The 25,355-nt window shown below is 41.0% G+C and overlaps 2 long non-coding RNA genes and 1 other non-coding gene across 5 annotated transcripts; 2 read left to right on the plus strand and 1 right to left on the minus strand.

Moving 5' to 3' along the window:
• Window positions 1-2,227: 2,227 nt before the first annotated feature.
• LOC137855787 (uncharacterized) lies at window positions 2,228-4,661 on the minus strand. The gene is made up of 2 exons (XR_011095938.1): window positions 4,368-4,661; window positions 2,228-3,128 (listed from the first exon to the last, which is right to left on the minus strand). It is a non-coding gene; the product is annotated as an uncharacterized lncRNA (long non-coding RNA).
• Window positions 4,578-7,125, plus strand: LOC137855786 (uncharacterized). Of its 3 annotated transcripts, none has more exons than XR_011095936.1 (5): window positions 4,578-4,639; window positions 4,951-5,109; window positions 5,812-5,922; window positions 6,325-6,430; window positions 6,854-7,125. It is a non-coding gene; the product is annotated as an uncharacterized lncRNA (long non-coding RNA). The 3 variants fall into 3 exon arrangements; XR_011095937.1 differs by having other exon boundaries at window positions 4,603-4,644; XR_011095935.1 differs by lacking the exon at window positions 4,578-4,639 and having other exon boundaries at window positions 4,658-5,109.
• Window positions 6,088-6,205, plus strand: LOC137856583 (small nucleolar RNA SNORA26). Its single transcript, XR_011096603.1, has one exon. It is a non-coding gene; the product is annotated as a small nucleolar RNA SNORA26 (small nucleolar RNA).
• Window positions 7,126-25,355: the final 18,230 nt, after the last annotated feature.

The following is a 25,355-nucleotide window of genomic DNA, read 5'->3' on the forward strand; positions in this document are numbered from 1 at the left end:
TGGGGTGAGTGCTTTGGTATTCTGCTGCTGTTGTCACTTCCAGGACTAGAAAGTTTATTTCCGTAGCTTTTTGAAAATAAAGTGCTAAGTAAAGCAGCAAATGCTAGCTGCAAACACTATAGGAACTGTATAAATAAAGAACAGTGAACAATTGTTTCCACTCTACAGCATTGCCCTCTCTCTTCATAACAAACAACTAACCCTGTGTTTCTTCGGAGTGTTAAACAAAGAGGGAAAACAAAGGGCTATTTATAACCTGAGAGCGCTTATATAATTTCTGTTGAAAGGTCAAAAAATGCCTTCTGCATTTACTTCTGGATCAGTCTTTGCCTCAGTTGGTTATACACTTCAGCTGTGATTCTGTGAACTTATTTTACTACATAATATCAGTACCTACTGTAAATATCCTCTTTGGCTAGCCGAGGCTTGGACTTTGCTAACACTTTCCATCTGAAGGTCTCAGGCTACTCTGCAGACATTCACTCAGACTTGTCAAATTACTAGGTGGCAAGTTAATATTATCTTAATTTACATAGAAAATAGGCAACAAAAAATTCAGTGAGTTGTCCGAGTGTGAACAAATGAGGACAGATACATTACAAACCCTTCAGAATACTGAGACCATAATTTTTAAGTTGATGTCAGTTAAGAAAAAGAAACTTCAGTGCCACTTGTGCTTATAGTATAGAATTTTTATTCTTGAAAATACAAAAAATGTCTGGGTTTCTCATGTTTTTCTGCAAGACAAGACAGTATACATTGTGTAAATATTAGGCAAAATCATTTTGACCTTATTTGGGCTACATAACACCATCAGCTTTTAGTATAGCTCAGCATTAACTTCAGTGGGAAAGAGCAGCTCTTGGGACTATCAAACTAATAGGAATTCATAGGAGTTGGGGCCATTTAAAAAGTTAAACAATTGTGCTTTCCTATAGAAAAAGAAAAAAAAAAGACAGTAGTAAATCTCATGACAATCCCTTCCTAATGTTACAAACAGAAATTTTCCATGCAGCTTGGCCTCCATTGCAGAACAGATTGGGAACCTCAGTACAGTGCCAAATGCCAGCTTGCAGCCCGTGGACTGAGGCTATGGTGCCTGCTTCACAGCAGGTCAACAGAAGCCACTCTACTTCTGAAGTTCTAATGATAAGAGCAGGTTGTAGTCCCACAAAAAAAAAAAAAAATCATGGCTGTGCAAGGAAAATGTGTGTATGGGGGCAGGGGGGTCTGGAGTGGCCCTTAGTCTAAAGGAACAACTTTCTTCTTCAAGACACTATCAGCTTTACAGCTGCTTCTACCAATTTCTTCAAATTATGAGTTTTTGTTTTTAATTTTAAACACTGTAATCATTATCTACAGAATCTCAGCAAGTCATATTGTTACCTACTGAGTATAAAGCATAGAAGATGGAAGTTTACATTAAATTCATCTGTGAATCTAGCCTACCTTTGCTAATATAAACATTATACCAGCTGGTGGAGAGGGAGTACTCTCCCTTCCCTTTTCTCAAAAAATTGTTTTACAGAAGAAAACACACTTTTACAGTATCTGACTTTTTTTTTTTTTTGCCATTAAATATCAGATTTAGAGGTCCAAAAACAGCAAAAGAGATGCAAATACACCAGAAGCCTACTGAGTAGACAAAAGGAGCTAATAGTTCACAGTTCTACAGTCATAACCATTAAACAACTTAATTTACAAGCAGGCAGTTGAGGCCTTTACAGTCAGTTTGTTGCTCAATAATGGCCTAGAGGTGTGATTATCTCATAATATCTCTTTTTTTTTTCTTCTGCTAAATGGCATTTCAAAAAAAAAAAAAGATGTATTAGGAGCCTTGAACAACAACAATAAGAGAACTTCTATATATTAGGCTATTTGTTTATTGATTTACCAAGTATTCATCTTCCCTGACACACTACTCAATTTAAAGTATTCCCATGTGTTTCCATACGGTATAGGTGCTTGTAGAATGGCCTCTTTATAGGGTACTTCAGCAAGTTTACCAGCAAACTTTACTGGCATTTTCCTTGGCTATACAAAATGGGCTTTCAGTTGGAAAAACACTGTTTGATTCTTAGTCCTTAAGTATTGCCTAGAAAGAGATGACCAAATCTTCTAGCCATGGAGGTAATTTACCAAACAAGAAAAGACTCACTGAGGAAAAATAACAGAAATGTATTATTTCTGCCTCTGGAAAGGAACTAACAAGTCTGGTTTGCCCTCCTCTTCTCTAAAGACTTTATTTATTATTTTTGTTCTATTCTACAGGTTCTAATTTTAACTAACATACACACTGAGAACAAACCACAAAGGATATTTTGACAGTACACAGGCTGAAAGTGGCACTTAGTCTATTTTGAGTATGAATTTAAAATAGCCCTTTCATTTTATGTAAATTGTGGCATAAATTAATCAAATTGCACTTCTATTAAGTTAGCATCCCACAGTTCCCATTTTTGTTTTTAAGGCACAGTCTTATTGCACTGGACACAGTGCAATACATACACAAAGTAAATTGTCCAACACATTTGTTAAAAAAAACAAAGTTTTAAAAAGCTGTTTGGTCAGGTCCCAAATCTACCAACTATTTAATGTGGATGGCTACTGATATCATCAGCAAAGACTGATGGTCACATCCAAGATTTTCCTTCATATCAGTGTGAAGAACAGTGAAATTGAAATGAAATATTTGTGATAATTTTGTGTTTTAATGAACTCAGTGTGAGGTTTTTGAACAAATGAAAATCTGATAGCTTAGAAAAGTATCAAATATCAAAGTATCAATAACCTTGAGACTAAATTCATGCATCTCATGAAGAGACTTTGAGGATTAGAGCAGCAACCTTCAAGACCTGAGCAGCTGGATTTAGATCACCAAACTTTAAAAAAAAAAATCAGCTTTAAATCCACAAGATAACACAGGCCCACAGCTGTCACTTATCAGAGTTCAAAATGCAAGCCTCCAAACACTCTTCTCAATGACTGCCTACATCTTGTAACCAGACTTAAGTCTGCTGACATGGTTGACCAGGCGCTTGATAGTTCTCCCTGGGCACATGCAGCAAAGCATGTGCTGACCCCTCACACTGGCAAAAAGTAATGGCTCAACTTCATCAAGAGGTGACCTGAGTGGGACAAATGTAGCATGTAGGTACTTGTATCTTAAGTACTGTTCTTGTAACAAATGTCCTTAACTGTCCCTGTCCCCCCAAATATTTTTGGGTTTGCTGGTCAAGCTTTTATGATAACTGGCATAGATAGTAAAAATGTTAAGGATGGATGCCACTTCATCCTATTAATTATGTTACAATGAAAGACTGATTTATCTCTCTGTAGAGTCATTGCAGAGAACTCTGCATGATATAACCTGAAGCAAGGTGACTCCAAATGCTCATACCCAGGGAATGAATGCCTTGCCTATAGTCATGAAGACTTCTTTTGAACCCTGAGGTACTCACTATATAGGTATTGGCACAAACATCTGCAACAGTGTTTTTCTGTCTACATGTTGATAGTTGCTTTAAAAGTAACCAGAAGTTACAAGAAAATATCTAGAACTATCCCTCAGTTGTAACTATGTGACTGCTTGTGGTCTGTTCCAGGCTGAATCAAACCAACTAGCTTAGATTTGCTGATTGTAATTTAAACGTAGGGATTAAAAACTCTCAGAGATAGTGGCCAAACTGTAGTTTTCTTCCCACGCTCTGACAGGTAGGTGCTGTTCAGGTGGCAACGCAGCACGAGCCAGGAGGTGCCATTTCTCACTGAGGCAGGAAGGTAAGAAATACCAGCAGCATACCCACTGTGTGCCAAGCTGGGACTCCTGCTGAGTCCAGAACTCTGCAGGAACCAAGATGCCAAGGCTCCATCTCCTACCTCTGCTAGGAATTACTGACACACGGCTCATGCTAGCCTGCTTGTACTCACCATAAAGCCTCCTAGCAGTGCCAGTCAGCCATGCCCCTTGGCTGAGGTGGCACAGGGGCAGCCTACATCCAGCCAGGACACAGTGTGTGCTGCCTCACAGGGCAGCAGCCAGGGCCACCTCAGCATTGGGTGACCTCTGGCCATGCTCTAGGGATCTGCATGTGCCAGGGAGGGCATCAGCAATGTGCTGTGACACCAGTGAGGGTATTAGTGCAGGCTTGAGGCTTAGCTCTCTATCCTCGCAGACAAATCCTAAGCCTCCTCAGGCAGGGTTTGTGGGGTTACACACGGATCAGCTGCAGTGAGCTGCTCAAAATGCTCTGCAGCCACCACCTCACACCAAAGATGCTTTTAGTTTAGGCATACTAGAGACCTGCAGATCTTTAATTTGGACTGAGCTAAACACTGGCGTCCCAGGCCGCGGGCCCGCCGCTTACCTAACAGCAGCAGCGAGGTGAGGGGAGCAGCCCAGCACCGTTTATCACAGGGGGATCCAGGAGGAACCAGCAGCACCCACCCCTCCGACGGCCGCCCTGAGGGGCCAGGCAACGGCCACCCCCGCCCCGCCGCCTTTTATTGAGGGGCGTGCGAGTCACGTGTGCCGGCTCGACCAATAGGCAGCAGCACAGGGGTCTCGCGGGAGCGGCGGGCGGTATTTAAGGGGCGGGGAAGGGCTGCCTGCCCTCTTTGCCCGCCAGACGCCGACGCGGTAACGTGGGTGCCCGCCCGCCGCCATCTTGGGTGGGGGGGGGGGGCTGGGGTGGGGTCGCCTCGCGTTTTCCCTTCGCTTATGTCTTCACTTCATATGTATTTTCCCTTCACATATGCCCTCTCGGAGCCTGGCGGTGCTCCGGGGAGTCAACACAGGGGGATAGAGCGCTTTTCCCTCACAAAAACCCAGCGCGGAGCCTCCCTCTCCGCCCTGCATCCTGTCGTGAGGCACAAGCCGCCCCCCCTCCGCCCCACCGCCTCCCTCACCCCCCACCGCGCTCACCTCTTTCTCTCTTTTTTCCTCAATAGTGTCGAGCCGCGGGGAGGATGGCGGCAGAAAGCGTCCCGTGGTGTCGGCGGGGCTTTGGGGAGCCCCTGAAGGCTGCACTATGCCCTGTGTGGGTGGGAGGCTGAGAGCCATGGGCCCCCAGGGCTGGGGTCTGGAGTCACCCCTTCAAATGTCTGTAGGTAAGGAGGGTGCCCTGGTGGAGGGGCAACCATTGGACCCACTTGGAAGGGACCTACAAAGTCAAATCAACTCTGAGTCCACACAGGACTTCACAAAAATCAGTATTAGCATACATTTGTTCCCTCTGTCTAAATTAAGCTCTTAAGGCTCTTACTCTATTCAGTGCAGTGTAGTTTCATAGGCTTCATTAAGAAAATGACGTTTTTTCTGATAACCTACAGTGTTTGGTTAATTCAGTAGGTATTAATGAGCTTGACTCAATAAAATGGCTTCTCAAAAAAGAAGAGCTGGACTTGCTTAGGTTTTTGGTCCACTCTTCTACTGTGGTGCAACAGTAGCTTTTGATATCCCCGGTGAGCTCTTGTTATAAAGTATATGCAAGTAGGTACAAAATTGCAACAAATTAGCAGGTAATGATCAGTCTAAAATGTAGAAACAGCTGCAGGGTAGTGTCAAGGCTAAAAGCAATTTAGGCTTTAAAAACTGTTTCTTTTTAGCAACATATTTAAAAAGACAGTTCTGTTAGCTTAAATTATCTGAACAGAAAAACATCAATGGATTAAGCCATTCACATTTTGTGCTGGATACTAATTGATAACTTTAAATAAGTGACTCTTGAGATCTAGAATATGGCTTTAAGAAGGTCTAATTAGGCATGTTGTATAAACTATACAGGAATAATTTCTTTCTGTGCTATTTAGGGGACACTTAGAAATTTCATGTTTGAAATGGTCTGGATATGGATGACCACACCCAAATTGGAGGCAGTGCTCAGAACTACTTAAGAATGAATAATACCTTCTGGTAAGAAGGTAAGTGCACTCTGATGTAAAGATAGTTACTGACCACTTTAAATCATGCTTTTTGATGGTTGACAAGCTTCAAATAAGTTATAATCTATTTTGAGTAAATGGTGCATTCAGGTCATCTTGGTTAATAAGAAAAAATGGTATTACAATTTACTCCCCTTTTTAGCTTTGCCCTCTTAAGTCTGGCAGTGTCTTAAGTGGCCAACACAGAGGGGTATAAAAACTCTCTCTCAAACCCAGAGGTGAGGCTGAAACTCTTCTTTGGATCATGTTGAGAGGAACATGTGAAACCACTGAACTTCAGAAAGTTACTGAATCAACTCTAGTGCATTCAAAGTAGCTTGTAGGACAGTTAGTCATCTGATACTGTTATCTAACTGTTCCATGTTAATCATATATTTCCAGAGTTTTCAAGTGTGATGGTACTGCTTGACCACCTAGAATGCACTTCGTGAGCTTGTGTGATAAACAACTTGAGTCAAGAGTTGCTTCTAAATTGATTGCTCTTCAGGTATGTAATGTAAAAAAAAAAAAAAAAAACACCTTATGAGAATTCCATACCTACAGAAGCTTACATTATTCCCTACCTGGAAGTGTTTAAAAAAAAAAAAACTAGCTTGGGCTACTAGAAAGCTGTGTGGAAATTCAGAATTTTTAAAACTGACTTAGTCTGGCCAATCTAAATTGGCAAGCATCTGAGGAAATGATCCATTTTTTCATATCAAGCTGGTCCTATGGGCTGGGATCTGTACTAATTGTATGGGCATGTAAAATCCTGTCCTGTACAAATGACATAATGTGTTGAGAAATGCCTTTGACTTAAAAGGTTAGTTTCACATAGCATTGTTGTACAGTTGAATCCTAAAATGTGTCAGTATATACACCTGTCCTTTTCTGTGTACAATGGTGATTGCAAATTAAATTTCTTTTATAGAGAGCCAGTGTGTGCAAGGGATTAGAACTGATACTAAACATCAGTTTATGATTTGCTGAGTGGATGACTGCTGACTTCACCCAAGATGACTCCAGTTGTCCTCTGTGATGTGTTGTCTTGAAAGTGGAACTGAGATAAGCAATGGCTACAGCTACACATCTTCAATGGTTGTTCAAACAATCTAGCTATTAGTCGAAACTGAAGTTTCTTAAAGTTTTGTAACTTATTTCTGTCTGTGTATTAATTGAAATAAAACAAAGATGGTACCAGAAGCTTGTGTTCTGAAGTTCTCTCATCTGTTTCCTGTTTAAAGACTTAACTTACAAATTCATTTAAAAAGGCTTACTTAATCTTCTGAATGTCTGATCATGATTTTCTAAAATTGAAAATGCAAAATCCAGATGAATTGGCCAACTTTTGAATTATTTCATTAGGCTGTATGTAATTTGCCTGTTCAACAAGTCAATAGATTGTATCAATCTTGCTAAAGATATAATAGTGTTCTCTTCAAGAATCCCATTACCTGCCTATTTAAAATTCACAAAAGAAAATGTCTGCTGCAACATTCCTTGTAAAGAGCAACTAGGCTGAAGATCTGTGAAGAGCAGGATCAATACTGTTGAGTAATTGAAAGTTTGTATTGCATAGGCCAAAAATTATGACTTCAACATGAAATTTAAAATAGCAATTTCTATGCATTCTGTTACTAGCCACTGCTTCTGCAGAATGTACAAGGAAGAATTTAAGACAGAAATACCTTAAGCCATTTCTATTGACATGCAGGTCAGTGAATTAGTGCAGATTAAGGGCTAAACTTTCTTAAATATAAACTTAAATATCCTTGAATAGATGAAAATTAAAACTGTAGCAGGAAGTATATTTCTAGCTACTCTTAAAATTTCTAGTTATTCTTTGCTTAAATATCTTAAATGGGGTGATTAGTGATCCATTATTCACTGCCTCTTAGCCTTACCTGAAATGCTTTTATTTCCTCTGGACTATTGTACTAATTAAAGAAAATAAATTTCAAATACATCAAAAGTATTTTTTAATCTATATTAAGCTGGCAATTGTCTTAATTTCTGTCCCGAGAAAGACCATTTTCCTACAAGCTGTCAGGCATCTTATAGACCTCTATCTTCTCCAGTCATGCTTAAGGACTAAATCTTAGTCAAGTCAGTCTTTGTGAATGGTTTCATGCTCTGTATCCATTCTGCCCTGTACGGATTTTCTAGCTCTTGATTCTCTTATGTACTTGTACACTAGATTAGTTACTAAATGTGTTCTGTTTTCCTTAATTATTAATCTTGTTTGATAGCTTGGGTTGGTGATTTCAGTGAGTTGTCTACACTTCCAGATCTTTCTGAAGGAGGTAGAAGTACCCTGTGGTGCTTAGGGTTGGAGTTTCCCTTCACAGACTGACTAGTCATGCAAACACTGGCATTAAATTCCATTTGCTGCTCTGTCCACAAGGTCTCAACAGAATCAAGATCTAGAGTCTCTGCAGTTTGTTAGTGTTGACTTTTTTTTTCAACATCAATGCTGAAACAGCTCTGAAATGTTTTCACTTCTGAAAACTAGTCATTTATTTCTCTCCTTTCTGTATTAAGGACTTGAGCACTCTAAAGGTTCTATTTGTAATGTAGCTGTAGGGCCCTTGGAGGACCTATTTGAAGGCTTAAAGGCTTGAGTTAGGCTTTGTGCTTGCTCTTTCAGAGACTTGTTTTTTGAGTCATTACTTTTTGACTTCATAGTGTGTATTTGGTGACAATTTTATTCGCATGTCTTATTCTTGGTGAGTACCATTGAATCCTAATGACTTGGTCCTTTTTCACTAATTTGTTCTAATAAATTTTAGGCAGGTTCTTGTTGGTGTCTTACATGATAAAGCAGTGAAGCAACCAAAGGGTTTAGGATCAGTGTACAAATAGAGTTAAAAATTGATAATAATGATTAAATCATCTCATTTGTCCTGACCACAACTGTGGGGCTGTGTGCCTGAGGCTGTGCAGTTCACTGAAGAGAGCTGATCTGTGCAAATGTTATCCTTTAAGCACAGTTGTAATATTGGAATTTCTCACTTCATTGGAAAAGTAAAGGCTAATGGGGCAAAAACAGGTTTACTGGAGAATAGTCAACAGCTAACTGGTTTATACCATCACAGATCAGTATTAATTGGCCTTGTTTCTGGCTGATTGGCATCAAGACGGATTCTGTCATTATATAAACTGTGTGTATGGTTTGTATGTTAGGGATTGTAAGAGAAGCTGGGGAGGGAATAAGGATGGATGAGAGCTACTACATAGCTGCAGCATTTAATTGTGCATTTTTGTTTATTCTGGCTATCGTTTGCAAATTTAAGAATGCTGCTTTGGCTTTTTGTTGACTAAATCTGCAGGAATGTTAAGTTTGTTCAGCAAGACTGGAGATAGCCTGGTCAGGCAGGAGTAGGGAGGGTTTTGCATGTATTTAGTGTTTCAGCAGGCAGCTGAAAAGCATATTTCCTACTTCAGTTCCTTTTAGGAAGTTGTTACAACTGATTTTGAGACTCTGTGGTCAAAGGAAATGCAAATAAAGATGAAGTATGCAACATGCTTAGAGAGCAGCCTCATACATAGCAGAAGAGTTGTACATAACTTTTAAAGGGACTCTAAAATGATCTTGGCTGGGGAGGTTCTTTTATTAAATAGGAGGAAGAAGAGGGGACAACAACAAGACTACAGAGGAAACAGTGGAGCACCTCGCTCAGAAGAGGAGACGATGAAAGGTTCTGTTATTACATGGAAGGCAAGTCTTTTTCTGGAAATAAGCATCCGTACTGGTTTAGTAATAGGGTTGTTTTTTGTTGATGGTGGTTTTTGTTTGTTTTTCTTTTTGTTTTTTTTAAGCATTTTGAGGATTTGCTTGAAATGTGAGCAGCTAGTTCAAAAGCTAGTTTAAAAGTTTGTTAGGCCTGATTTGGAAAGAGATTTTAATAAGGGTTTTCATTCTTTCTGGGGGAGCTTTAGTTTCACATATTTTAGCTCATTAGTATCTCTTGGCAAAGCCATTTAACCTTTATTTAAAATTTAGGAAGATATATTTGTTAGACCAGTGAGTAAGTTTGTGATTCTGCAGCTGGAAGACCTAGATTCTGGTTAATCCTGGGACTTCATTGAGTGAAAAACAGCAAAATAGCTGTAGGGTGAGGATCTAAGCTGGATGCACTTGTGCCTAAGAAACAATGAGTGTGCATCCCACGCATTCTGGTTTGGATCCATGCAAGCAGGCATTTCCTACAAAACCAGAGTTTCTTTTTGTATTCATGAGATATCAGATATGTACAGAACACATTTTCTTAAAACTTTCAGCATTTGGCTTCAGAAGCAACTGGCATTGGGTTCTTCAACATATCAATGCTTTTGTTTATCTAAGTAAAGGTGGAAGCTGCACGACCTTCACTGACATTCACTGCTGCAAAGAGGGTCTCTTCTGTTCAGTGGACTTTGATGTAAAGATCAGAGATTTCTTCACATGCTTTGATATTTCAGTTCTATGGTTTTGACTCAATGCATGAATACTGAACACTTCAATACTGAAAATTCATCCTCTTTCAGATTAAAGTGTAGAAGCTGAGAACAATGACTTATCTCCAGATTTTACTGTAGATAACGTGTTTACTCTAAGGCACAAAGTTAATTTAACCCACACTATACATTTTAAATTAAACTCTTGAGCAGGAGTAATTGGAAATAAGCAGAGTCCTAAGAAGAGCAGCGTGCACAAGACCAGAGGATGAAAAAATATTGGGAGTTCCAGCTTTTAGCACTTCTAGGGCTTGAAGGCAACAAGAGATGCAGGTCCCTAGTTTGTCTCATGTGGTAGCAGGTGAGGTCACTTGTTATTTGCTTGTTATTTCCTTCTCAGTGGTAAATTGCACACCAAAGCAGAGGTGGTATGTGGCCTATGAGTCAGTGTTTTTTAGGCCTCCTCCTGAGAAGTGAAGGTGAACTTGAAGTTGTATAAAGGAATTTGGTTTAGGTTTTATTACTGCTTCTGCCATTGAGCCTTATTACAGCTGATGTGGGAGGATGAATCCCAGCTTGTTTGGTTATATCATGATCTGTCCCTTAAAAATAGAAAATTATCTCATGCAGTTCAGAAAGTGAAAGAAAATAGGAGTTCTATAAAAAAAAATCTGCAATTTATCTGCACACTACTTGAAAAGTTTGCTAACAGTTATGTCCCCGGGATTTTAGTACTGAATCCTATTAGATAATTGCTTCATGCTTTTTTCCAAAGTGTAAACTTAAAACACATAAACAATCTTTGTTAGGAAAGTAACCAGAAGGGAATAAAGCCAAGAAAAGTACACAGAAAGATGAGTTTGTTTCCAGAAATGTGTTATCTCCTACATACCCAGACTCGAGATACTGATTTCAGGTCCAGTATGGCACAAGCTTTCTGGGGTTACTTTTATGCTGCAGTACATTTTTTTCCAGCTACCCATGGTTTTCCTCAAAACAGCTGTTTTAGTCTTTGCTGTCACCATTTCAGTTTTACAGGTTGGTTATGGCCTCTGGCCTTTGTTGTGTGATATAAAAGATTAAAAAGAAACAAACCAGCATCTGTGCTGCTGCACTGCACGAAATCTGGTCTTCAATCTAGATGCACACCTGCTATCAAGAAAAGCTAGAAAGGGGGGGGGAAAGTACAATGACAGATCTCATATATGTAATAGAAATGTTTTAACTCTATCATGTGTTTCTACAATAATAATGACGTGAAATGATTAAAAGGCAACCTTAAGAACTAGAAGAAGAGATTGAATGTGTCCTGGATTCAAGTCATTGCTCCTCCTCATGCTGCATAATGAGTATATTTATTGGAGCTGAGTATCAACTGGTTAGAAAAGGCTTTATGGAATCCTTTTAGTTGACTCTACAGCATTCCTTGTCTGCCTGTAATTGATGGCAAGGCATAATTCACACTTGGCTATATTCAAAAAGATGCTGCTACATCCCTACTTGCTGTAGGGAGAGCACCCCTGTTTCAGCTACCTTAACTGTAGGTGCTATCTTCTTAGTGGTGCAGATGTGGTCTGGTTCCCCCCGCATCACGTTGAGGCTGAGAAGTCTCCCCGATGGAGGAAGGTGCAGTCTGTGCTCTTGGTCTGACCTGGAGAGTGATGCTCCATTTCCTACATCTTGTGGTTAAAGGAAACTGCTCTCCTAATCACACAAATAAACAACAGGGTGATGTATTTTATGGTTACCTCTGCTTTTTCTTTCAAATTAATGTTCTATTGATGCATCTCTTTTGACTCATGGTAAGTATTTCATGCCTTCTCACCTGACTTGAGATAAGACTGCAGAATGTCGTACTCACAAGTCAAAGCAGCAGGCAGAACTAAAGGTACTCCTACAGATTGGTCCTATTAAGCTCTACACCAAGTCTCTCGTTCTTCTCAGGCTCCAATTTTCCTCTGCAGGAGCTGTAATTTTCGCTCATCATGGAGCTTCCTTCCTTCAACCAATTTAGGAACGCTCAATAGACTTACCACAGTATCAGAGGTTTGTTGTTACCGTTTCTCAGAAATGGCAAACAAAAAGCTACCTTGAATTGACTGAGAATACGGTGAAGTAACAGATTTTAATAAACACTAAAGATACAAAATTAGAGGGGCTAAACAAAAATCTAACTTTAAGATAGGGGAAAATATCTACTCTGCCTTGTAGCTATCCAGACAACTCTGATTAATGCTTAAAATTTCTGACAGTGTTGAACTGATTTTTCAAATCACCAAAACCACCATTTTTTTTCTTCTTGTGCCTGGGAGGATGCATGTTTTTGAGGTGAGCAGGAAGAGAAAACTGATGATTGCTGTTGTTGTAATTCTGTAACAAATTCAGCACCACCTGGCTTACGCACTACATAATCTGTAGTCCAATATTTTTATAAACTCTTTCCTTGAACTATTTTCTCACTTTCTTTGGAAATTGCTAAAAAGAAAGCATACCAAGAATTTATCACAAAACACTGAGAACTCAAGTGTTCTTATTTATGGCATTTAGAGAGAGGTTGATGGTTTTCCTTCTTAAGTTATGACTACTAATTGTTTGCAGCTCCAGTTATCAGACCAGTGCTCTCTCTGCGTGTTATTGGTATGTTCTGGATATAAAATAAAGGGGTAAAGAAAAACAGGGAAGAAATACCCTCTCAAATAGCCCACACATCTCTCACTGCTTCACAATGCTCTGAGTTACCGAGCTGCTCTCACTTCATAAACTGCATGCAGGTACAGCATTATGTAGCGAGTAACAGCTGCCTTCTAACCCTATTTTATGTGGAAAGAGAAGAAGGGTACTACCATTGAATTTTTAAAGAAAGCTCTCACGGTTTCATTTTTCTTAGATTTGAAGACCTCATTGACAGATCTCTGTAGCAGCTCCTCCATCACACTGTGATTTACCTGGATGACATCTAAGTGGCTTTGAGACTGATGTCTGGCATGATTTGAGGTCCTGTCCTCAGTTGTGCTTCTGTGTTGTCTCAGCACCCTGCTAGCCCTGCTCTGTGCTGGGCTACCAGGTGTCCTGGCATGGCCTGAAGGGTGTGGGTTACATAAAGTCAGGTTATTTATACCATTTCTCACTTACCGTCATGCTGCTGACCTGAACTCATTTCTGTTCTTGTTCAGCAGGGTGTCATAAGCTTCCAGCTTGACTCATGCAGTTTACCTTTGGTTTTCTCTTTAAGAATCATGATCTTTATTCTTCCATAAAAGTGATCTGTTCTTCCTCCATGGCTGCTGCAGGTAAATTCTGAGTATCAGTGACTTATTGCCATTTCACCACTTCTTGTTTTTACTTAAAGTAATAGTGCTATTACCAAGTCTGCCTTAAGAAGGTTATTTTTCATCTTCCCTATATCTTGGGAACAGAGAGAAAAAGTCCCTTGTAATCAGCACCTCTGAAGTAGTTACAGCCTGTGTTTTAAACACCTTTGTTCTGTTTTTTATTCTGTTGGACTTCTGTAGTTTATATATTTTTACTGCCCTGACATCCGAGTACAAGTTGGACAGCTTGAGAAGGTTTTGTACAGAATACAACATGCAAAATGCTGCTGCTGTTTTCTCAAGGAAAAATAAATCAGAGGTGAATATTTCATGTATTGAAAAGGGGATGGAGAAGATTTTTTTCCTTCCAAGTAAATTATATTTAGTTGTCAGCTTTCAAAGCTCCAAGTAGGAATATGAAATGGATCATCTGTTTGCTTGTATTCGCAGCTGCATTTCAGATCCACTCTGGCAGAATTTCTCATGGTAGATTCTATAAACTGCATGTTTTGAAGTGATCTAAAGTAAAGATTTTTAGGGTAGGGCATCTCAGAAGTATCCAGAATTGGATTTTTTCCAGTCTTTTTGAAATTAGTGTTATTGTTGATGTTGAAAGAGCAAAGCTTGTCCAGCGCTTAATACTTTCGAAAAGCTACTGATGGTTACTAAAAGCAAAACCGCTGGTGTTCCTTAATAACTTCAGGTGGCAGGGCAATTTTAGTTACTGGCATAGGGCAAGTCACAAAATCAAAGTCGATATGGGAATTGTGATCAAAATTTACCCAGAGCAGATATGAAATTGTCAAAGACAGAGCAAAGTGCAGGCATTTTGTAAATCTCAGTATGCCTTCTTTGCATTGAAGCTAAGCTAGTCTTTCTTCTTGTTTGATAGCATATATATATATGCTATCATTTTATCATATAAATCAAAATATTATCAAATTATATATATATTATCAAAATATTATCATATTTTGATTATATATATATATATATATTATCAAAATCAGAAGCATTTCACACAGTTCACGTTTCTGATCTATAACGTAGCAAGAGGTGGGATGTTCAATACCAGTCATTGGTTATCAGTGTCTGTAGATGGATAGCCTAGGAGGCTGACATACTTTGTTCACAATCATAACCTGCTAAAAATGTGCCCGAAACACAAGGCACATGATGAAGTATGTTACATAGCAACTCAGTAATGTTGCTTTAAAAGCTCATCTGATTTTTTAATCTTAGGTAATCTTTCCTCTCTAAATTTGTTTGCAGGCAGCTTGTCCAGTAAAATTTTTTTCATTTAGGTACTTGCTGTTAATTCAGCTAAAAGCAAAACAAAAAACAAGGGTAATACAGACCTCTCTTGGAGGTCCCAGCTAGCTCAGCTTCTGTGGGGCATTATGACTTCAGGAAAGAGCTGGGGGTGAAGAGGGAGGTAATGGGAATGGATGGGGCTTCCCTACACTTCACCTACCCGTGGAGGTTTGCAGCCAGCTGCATGGCAAGATAGGGCACAGTGCCCTCATTCAGGAATTCAGTTCCTGTTCTCTCCAGGAGCTACAAATGAGCCTAGAGGGATGTGATAACTGCAATATAAAAAAAGAGTCGACTGTAATTTATACAGAATCAGCCCTTGTTGGAGTAGCACAGAGAAACACAGAAAATAAGCCCACAGGGAACATGGTAAAATTGCATTTACACTCCTTGCAGGAAGCAAGCCAATCTGGTTAGACCTAATTTTGTGGGGGGTATTATGCTATAGGAGCCTGGATATGTCCTACGGGACTTGATTTTCCATAGTGCTGGGCATCCAGCAGCAGTGTGGGACTTCTAGCATTAATGATTTTATCATACCAATAATTACAATATTCTGCAACTGGTTTAAGTAGCTGGAATTAAGAGCAAATACGTCTCCTTATTATCATACTTCTATAAATAATGGATTTTACTGCATTGTGAAAATGAATTGTATAATAATGTGTTATCCATTGCCTCATGGTACCCACTGTATAACAGTCAAACACCTTAGCTGTCCAAAGACAAAAGTGCCATTTTATTTCAAGATATATTTGTGTCCCATTTATGAAGAGCATCTTAGATCCTCTGCATAGAGTCACAGAACTGCTTTTTACCAAGTGAGAGCTTATAGCAGGTTTACCCTGATTCAAACCAACATGAAAAGGAACTCCCTTTAGTCCCAGGACTGATAAGATTCAAGCAAAACGTCTTATATAAGTCTCTGGAACCTAATTAATCACAACAAAAAGGCTTTTTGTCTTGTGAAGGAAATATTAGTAGCATATCAAATCAAATATTATATTGGGTATAATCCAATCACTTGCCTTGTTCAAGTGAAATTATGGGTTAGCTTGAAAAGAGGAAAAAAAGATTGAACAAGGGGTGAAATGCTGAAAAGCATATGCTGCTGAAAAACACTGCATTGTATCATCAACTAAGGGAAAAATAAGTTGTTATAAAACTTCTTTTTGAAAACTAAGCTTTGTGTATTTCAGTTTTGAAAATCTCAGCCTTACACAAAGCAAAGGGACAATGAAAGAAAATTATCCCGAGAGCTGCACCAAGGTCTCTGTGAGCCCTCGTAGGACCTGAACCCACCACTAAAGCCAGCGAAGGGTTAACAGGCAGCGCTGAAGGAATGTGAAGTTGTTTGGATGGGATTGGAGAGAAGAGCAGTGGCTTCTTCCTCTCTGCCTTTATTTTGTAACTCAAAAACAGCAAAAAACCCACAATCCCACCCTGATAGCTGAGACGTTTGCTAAATGGTTGTTAATAATAACCATATCAATCTCGTTTTAGAATTACTGCAGATCTATGCCAGAGCCTGGTGTCTTTTATTATGGAGACAGGCAGCCTGTGCACTGTTTTGTACTCATTTAATCTCAGCATAGTGAGGAAAGCAAGTACGTTTTGTTCTCAGAATGATTTTTAAAGGGGTTTTGAAACCATTAGGCTTTAATCTTTCACCACCTGTATTCAAGACTGTACTGGCCTATCCTCTTCTTCTTTTTTTTTTTCTACATATTCAACTTTTAGCAAGTAAATGGGAAGAACATCATCAAGCTTTCCTTCTTGTTCCAGCCTGAGAGCAAGGTACTTAACAGCACCACAGTGTAACTAACACTTGAGATGATTTTCAGCCGATAGCGAAACACTGAGGGATGAAAATGAATGAATGCAAAGTGCCAGAAAGTCATACCTCTAAGGCTTTTTGTTATCAGAAAATGGGTCAATTTGCACTATTCTTGAGGATGCTCGTGACCTTTCTGGTAACCATCTAATTGGCTTGGCAGTGTTCGAATTACACTTGTATTTAAAAATAATACCTAGGGATGCTTGTTGCTGTAACGCCTAGGTGGAAGACAAAAATCTTGCTTGCTAAACTGAATGAAGGATGCCTGCTCTGCCTGTGTCCCTGGTGATCTGCTGTCCCGGCCGGCTGCGTGCAAGCTCGGGGTGCCAGGGGCCCTTTTCAATAGGCGTATCAATTCAGTCGAACTGCCCATGCTGCTTGTACCTTTTTCACCTTCCTGATTGAAATTGGCAGTACTTGTGAATACTATTAGGTTGTCAGCACTACAGACAAGAACTGTTCCTTTTGTTCCCAGCACAAGTACAGCGTGAGCTTCCTTGTCCTGCCACAGAAGCTGATTGGGATGAAGGGGGGTGGGGGAAGTTCCCATCCTTCATCCAAAGCAAGAGTCGCAGAGGATGACTTTTTTCTTCTCATGACTGCAGTAACAGCTTTCCCATTTTGAAAATTTAGGAAAAAAATACAACCAGCCTTTCAAAACTTTTTTTTTTCCTGTTACTTTCTTCTGGGTATGGGTTGTGATTACTCATTCTGTATTAACACTTAAGCTATCGGCTGAGGTCGGAGCCACATTCCCTGTGTTCTGTACACGCCTGCCTTTTGGTGAGATATGTAAAGAAAACACACTAAGAGAAGTGCTTTTCCTGCCCCAGCACCACGCCGACCAGCAGTTTGGCCCCTGCAGGGCGGTAGGACTGAAGCACTACCAGCACTAACTGCGGCTCCTCACTCTCCTAATTCATCAGATGCCCCCAGCGACAGACCGACACACCTGAAAGGGAAGCTGATATCCCTGGCTGCCTCCACTCAGATGGCTGGCTGATGCAGACAGATCTTCTTAGGAAGACTAGATCATTCCTTGAGGTTATTTTTCTCAGACGTCCCGTATAGCTCGAGCTGAGTGGTTATCAGGAAATCAGCAAGGAGCCAGATCTAGCGATGTGAAATGGCTCTGTTAGCAAGTTGTGTGTAATTCTCCTCCCTTGTATGCCCTGCAGCACTCGACTATGCAGAGCAGACTGAAATGCTGTCTTGGCACAGAAAAAACCTATACATGAGACCTTATTTTTTAAAAATCCAGAGCCTATACATTGCTTTTTTCCCCTTCCAATAATTTAAAAGCAGATAAACTGCTACTGAATAGCTCTCACACAACCTTCTGCCTCTGCCCTCTGGAGAGACAAAGAACAGAGCCCAGGGGAAGTGTCACCATGAGTGGACATATCTCCTGGTGACCTGAAGTGCTTTCCTGACTGAAGAGGTTTTCCTGACTTGAGTCTGGACCTGTGATAATACAGCCCTTTTTGCAGCCACTTTTACTGTGATATCTGAATAGTTCGGGAGTCTTGTATGTATCAATCTCTCCTGAGATAGAGGCAGGCTGTGCACAACTTGCCCAGTTACAGAGAAGACCTGTGGCACAGAGGGAACCTTGGAAATCACAGCCTAGCTACTCCTAGAAAACATTCTTCACCTTGTTAATGTTTTACTAATGGGGTAGTTGCATTTTTGTTCCTTTTTTTTTTTTTTTTTTTTAACATTCCCAGGTGTGTTTGGTTTATCAGGCTTTCTTTTAGAATGTACTAATTTAAAATCACAGCTTGAGTTAAATCCCTGGCGCCGCTATTTGCTTGCTTGCTGCTAGCACCGAAGTATCATTTCATCCGCTGTGCAGTGATTCAGCTGCTACCCTTTTACAGGAGGCAACGGAAGACAACAGAACATGATGCTCTCGGAATGTTATTCCCAAGATTTCTCAAGAACCAGCCTCTGACCCGTGCTGCACCTTCACCTGGGCAGGATGCGCTCTCGTGTGGGGGAGCCTTTAAAAGAGCCCCACTGTGAGAGGATCTCAAGGTCGCCACTGTGGCAGTCCCAGAAGATTGAGCTCTGGATGAGTTATGGGCTCACAAACCTATCACCTGGCACATACATCACTGCCACAACAGCGGGTTCACGGTGATGCTCGTAGCAGAGCTGGCCGTAAAAGTGACATAGCGGGTGTGCTGCATGCCCTCGATGGTGGCACCACTTCCCACCAGGGACATTGAGAAGAGTCTCAGGGTTGTTTTAAAAAGGTTAATGAGGGAGGGGAGACTCCAGCATTGCCTCTCACCTTCAGAGTGACCCCTATCAGGTTACTCAGAGCTCTCCTCTTACCGGGGTGTGGGGTGTGACTGAAATGTTTCTCCAGGACCAGCTCTGTCCTACCACATGGCTCATGGCAGCAAACTGGGTGACTTTAGCCTGAAAGACGTGTAGGAGGAAAACTTGCTCCAGTCAGTTCGCGGCACGAGATGACCTTGATTTTCAACATAGCTAGAGTTTCTGCTGAGTTACTGGTGACACACGGTGAGCTCCTGCCAAGTCACTTACACGGGTGGCAGCAGGGCAATGTCTGGGTGCTCCTGGTTGTGGGAGAGGTGAAACTGGAGGGAAAAAATGCCTTCCAGTAAGGGCCTGTCTATAAGAACACAGTGGGATGGGGAGAGTTGTGTATGTATAATTTACATATAATTTTATTTTCTGATCTCTTCTCAGTGGGCAGTTTGAGTTTTCTCTGTTTAAAAAGTTCACCTTTTAGTGAACATTCACCGCCAGGTGGGTGTTTGCCCCTGTCTACTGCAGCTTTAGGTCAACTTTTGTCTCTGGTCTGTGCACTTCAGCATAAATGCTCTTTCTGCAGAGGACAGGGTCACAACCAAGAGGTGACTGGGTACAAGTAATGATGATCACAGCCTGAGGGTGAGGCTGTCCTGATTCACACTGGGAGCTGATCTGCAAAAGCAAAAACTCTGGGAAGGTGCCTCTGCAGATTGCCTGCCCTAAGCCAGCAGCAGCTTGGTTAGGGGACTCCAGCAGGGAAGGGGGTTGCATTCAGCAAGCATGTTCTCTGTCTGGGTTACTAGAAACACCTTTGAAAGAAAAAATAAATAAATAAATCTGCCTTTTTTTTTTTATTTACTTTTATTTACTTTTTATGCCTTGTTTGCTCTGTTTACTTATTCGCACTACTCATTCTGGACAAAGGAGGAAGTTTCTCCTTTTTCATTCACGCTCCTATTGGCAGGGTGCTCTGACTTCCGTCTTCAGAGTGCAATATGAATTCATCCAAACTAAATGCTTTTAAGAAGAAATTGAAATCATTAATACACATTTTCAGTTTGCAAGGGGTTTAGATATTAGCTGAAGCTGAACTAAGCACTAACCCTTTGGGAGCTGAAGCTCCTGCACACATCTCTCCCCGCTATGTGCTGTTACCCAGCAGCTCAGCGATGTGGCAGTCAGCACACACACACATCTACGGCCACTTTCCCCGTAGTTAAATAAACTTTTAAAGCAAATGCTCCATTAGCTCCTGATCATCAATCTCAATGTAATAATGGGGCTGTTTTAAAGCCTGATAGGCTTTCCCCCCTATTCTATTAAAATATTTACATTGTAATAACTCAGTAGGTTTTTTTCCTAAATGGAAGGCCTGTAAGTGGGTGAAAGTATTTTAGAGCAGGGTGAGACTGAAGGGACGTGACATGTTATTGAATTAAGGGCCTTAGAAGGTGAGGGCTGTGCAGTCATAAATTCCAGGAATGCGGATGTGACTCTCCGAATGTGTATATGAAGCTGACAGGGTTTGACAGCTACCATCTGTGAACAATAACGTATAGAGAAGCACAGCTCCACCATGCAGGCTGGAATGCACCTATCAGGCTCGGAGGACTCCAGCAACTTACTACTCATTATCAGCGACCGTGGTCATGATTAGCTGCAGGGGTTGGAATGAAACTTGGAAAATATGAGAACAAAGTTCCCCTTGTTAAGGCAGAGTAATTAGTTTTATACATGCGAAGAGAAAATGGGCAGGAGACTTCCTCTCCCCCCCTCCCCTTTATTAAGTGTTTACCATCCGAGCACTGCTCAGGAACACTAAAAAACTGCGCAATGGAAATGGATAGGCTGTTACTTCTTTCTGCATCATTGGAAATATGAGAAATGGCTATTTTGTATTCATGCTCTCATTCTGCAAGAGTTTTCCTGGACTTTGCAGCACAGAATGACAGGGACGTAATTACGTGATAACTGTGTTCGTGTTCTGTTTGCTCATCAAAGCTGATTTCTTGTGGTCTGTACTTTTCTGTGTTCCATCAGGGTGTAGCATTTTGGCCAAAATAAGCCTTTGAGTCAGAGCATCTTGTATGTAAAATCTCTATTTCATCAATGGGAAGGGGATCTTTGCTGTTTTCTCAGCCTTGCATATTGAAAACAAATCTGTGAATTGCCACAGGTTTATATTGCCTCTTGGTGAACACCGTGGTGTACAGAGCAGCTGAAGCCAGAGAGAAATACTGTGGATTCTCACTTACTTAAGGTTGCTCAACTTAAGGTTGTCATCTTAGTGCTTAGGGTAAGCCAGCACGGGCCACTTGTATGTGAAACTGTTTACACAAGCTGAGAATCTGTTCCAGAAAATGAGGGAAATTACTAAATAAGAAAAAGAAAACGTACCATCTACATAATGCATGTCTCCAAGCCCACTATAATATATTTATTCCCCATAACTTTCTGCAAGCGTGTGCTTTTCTTACAAAAATGACATTAATCCCAGTCTCCACCCCTTAGTCAGCAGTGAAATCCAACAGCAGTTTTAGCTCCAAAAACAAGGTGCCCGGACTTCTAGTGAGGGCATTTGACTTTGAAAAATATCCGGCAAAAACCAGTGCATAAAAAGAGAGAAACAGCAGGAAGTCTATTGAGCAAAAAGTTATCATCCATCCTCTTTTAATTGAAAGAGAAAGGTTACGGTTGGCTTAAAAAGAATGTGTGAGCAGGCACGAAAAGTAGAGTAAGCAGTTCCTGTGATAGATGGTTTAAATTTAGTTGTTCCTGCCGGGGGTGGGAGGTGCAGGGTGGGCTGTGTGACCTGTCTGGGTCCCTCATACCGCTATTGTTCTGTAATGGGAAAAGATGAGGGGATTTCTTGGCTGTGAAGGCGGCATGTTTTTTCATTACCTGCTTTAGGAAAATGTACACCAGTGAGGTTACTGATGGAAAGCCATTTGTGTCTATGTGTTGTGTCCATGGAAAGGGACCGACTTACAGAGACGTGACTTAAAGGTGTGTCTGTCACCATCATGAACACGCACCTTATCGCTTGGTGAAACTAACCCACCCAGAGCTTGGGGGTAGGGATGCACATCTCAAGCATCCAGGTTAGCTTGGTATGATATTTCTTCATTGAAACGGCCACAGGCTGAACATGCCATTGCAATGGAAACAGCTCTTCTCTCTTGTGTTCCTCAACTCCACTGGAAATTTGCACATTGAGCTAGTAACACTAGTCAATGCACACATGGTCTTACTAGCAGGTCACGGAAGGAAGATCAAGATCAGACTAGCAGTTGTTTTCCTGGTCAGGTCATTTTCAGCTAAACAAATTGGAAAGAAATCAGTGTCTTCAATGTTTGCCTCAACGTTTTTGGGTTTTTCTTTGGACAAGTCATATGTCAGAAATGGAAGAAAGGTGTGTAGGTTTGATTTCTAGCAGAAGCATTTTACTTTTCAGTGGAGAAGAAAAAAACAACAGTCCAATGCAATCCAATCAATATGGTAGCCACTGGGCTGGCAAAGCATGGACAGAGCAAGCTGTTACTTCTGGTTTTACTGCTGTGCCATTTTGTGCTCTGCTTTCTTGTTCAGAGCCTGGATGGGTGACCAGTAACCCAAATTAGTGGCATCCACCTCAATCCTTCCCTTACACTAGGGAACTATTCCCCTCTTGCTTTACCTTATTCGTGCAGCACCTGCCATGGTGCAAGTAATAGTGCTTAGAATGTTAATGGGAAGGTTTAAAAATAAGTTAGGCAATAGCCGAACCAGTCTGAAAAGTTTCTTCCGTGCAGACAGTTCTTAGCAGGTCCCGTTTTCTGGGTAGCAGTTGAAATGAACCTGCTATGCAAACCAAAGCCTCTGCCGACTGTCTGTGACACCGTTTGCTGTTGTATTAAATTGGTTTTGACCCCAACCTGTTCAGCTTTCATTTGGGTGAGGGGGAGCTCCACTAATTAGGCGTTGTTACCGTTGGTGTCTACATGTGTGTTCTGCCTGTAAGACGGAAAGCATGCCTCCACAACACGGGATGGACTGACACAGACTGAGCACAAACCAGCAACCCAAACACAACCCCCCGGGGCTCTGTACAGATGTTACAGACACATACTGGTGTGGAAAGCCCTTCCTACCTGCTATGCCTTTGCTGCTTTTGTTATCTGTAATAGCAAGATAAAAGCTTGTTGAGGTTTACCATTCTATTTCATGTCCTTTATTTTGCTGTGTAGACATTTCCAAAGGCATTAAAGTCTTTGAGACTATAGCAGCCTGTAAAAGAGAACCCTTTTCTAAGCCTGCCTGTCTAATGCAGGTAATCTACTGCATTCCTTTAAAGCAGTAAAGAAAATAGCAACGGGACTGAAATTGCCTGTAATTTTCCTCCTAGCATTTTGTAACTGGAGCATTACTATGTTATTTTACCTCTCTCTTTTATGTGGGAGCAGTTTCTGAGGCTTTGGGATCACATTTCTCTAAAAAGTCCTCCTTTATATGCTTTAAAACTTCGGTATGACATCAAAGTTGGTAGAACAGCTACCAAGCACTTTAATAGCAAGTTACAAGTATTGCTTATCTTTACCAGCCCTAGTATCTTGTGTGCTGCATGTTTGTTCCTCTCCCCGTCCCAGCAAGTCAGTAGGGTAGTTGGACCGGGCAGCCTGACCTCGTTCCCTACTTTTGCTGCTTGTTCATTTTGAAATCTGTTAACTGTCAGCCAGGAATTTGTCTTATAAGTTCCCCCAGCTCCCAGTTCTCCGTTGCATTCAAGCTGTCCTGTAGTGATTAACCAACTTGTAAACACAGTAGGAATTATTACCAATAATGGGCCTAACCTACAAAGATGGTGAACTCCAAGGATTGTGTGGCTACTTCATGCCCTGCAAGTTCGACCTCAACAGGCTGCCAGAGTTAACACATTAGTTCCTGTAATGTGGTTTAGAGACTTTGTGGGGATTTTTAACCTACTTTATTGTTTTTGATTAAGCAATCTTTCTGAAGAAACCTTCAAAATGTGCAACTCGGCAACTGCTCAGTGATAAAATTTTCATTTATCCGTTGCCTTTCTTTGCCTCTGTATTCCCCTGACACTACACTGTATGTCTTCGAGGACAAAAGGTTAGTTCTAAAACATCATCCACCTTATTGTTGCCTGTCCTTGTAAAGCTAGATAGAAAGCAAAACATTTACTTTTAGTTTTATTGGAGAGTAATATTTCTTTCTGCTGAATACAGATTTTAAAAACATTTTATATTTCCATTTAAGATCTGACATAAACCTTATTCTGTATGTTGGGTTCTAGGGTGCTGAGTAGGCACTGATGTTTGGAAAGACATGCATTATATATATTATAACTGTGTAACTTTAATTTGTTTAACCGAGTGATCTTTAGGATGTAACTTCTCAGGTTTTAGGTACAAGGAAAACTAGGGTTTGAGTGTCTTGGTTAACATCTAAAGGCAACCCCAGATACCCAGAAAAAATGGATTAAAGAGAAAAATCTGATGGAGAAACAAGAGAATGAAGGGCAAAGCATCAGCCTACAGCATTAAACATCTCTAGCGGGCAGGCCAGCATTAGCAGCCAGCCTGGGGTGAAGGACACACACAGGCATGTTGCCCTGGCTTCATATCCTAGCTGTTGGCTCCATGCTTATCAATTAAGGGGTAATTGAACTTGACCTTCACTCCCCTCTCAGAGCTCTGGACCATTGTGACTCTCTATCCCCTGCTGCTCTCAGATGCAGAGCCAGCAGGGGGTAGAAAATGAATGCCACGAAATGCATGCACTTGGCCATGACCTTAGCAAATTCATCCCCAAGCTGGTTATTTTTAGGCTGCTGAGCTGGCAGTTTTAGAGCCCCAGCTCAGAGCACTGCTGGCTAACCTGTGACTGTAAGAGTCAGAGAACAGGACTGACCTGGGAAGCTCCCTGTTTTCCTGACTGTCCCTTATTTCACCCAGCACAAGAGGGCTGGAGACGTAACTGGGAGGTCTGAAGAGTCGCCACAGTGTGCATGACTCACAGCAATAAAGGTTGACTCGGGCTTACTTCTACTCTGTGTTTCAGTGAGAGAGGGGAGGTTGCTTTCATCAACAGGAAAACAGCCTGTACCTTTCCAACTAGAAGCATTGGTGAGTCATTAGTTTATCTCTGCTCAGGTGGGATATGGCATTCCAGCAAGAGCCATCGGATCAGTTTACTTGAGGAACCTATAATTTTTCAAGAGGGGGTCTGTTTGTGGTATTTATTCT

Source organism: Anas acuta, chromosome 4, assembly GCF_963932015.1.
Source record: "Anas acuta chromosome 4, bAnaAcu1.1, whole genome shotgun sequence".
In the NCBI taxonomy this organism is placed as follows: domain Eukaryota; kingdom Metazoa; phylum Chordata; class Aves; order Anseriformes; family Anatidae; genus Anas; species Anas acuta.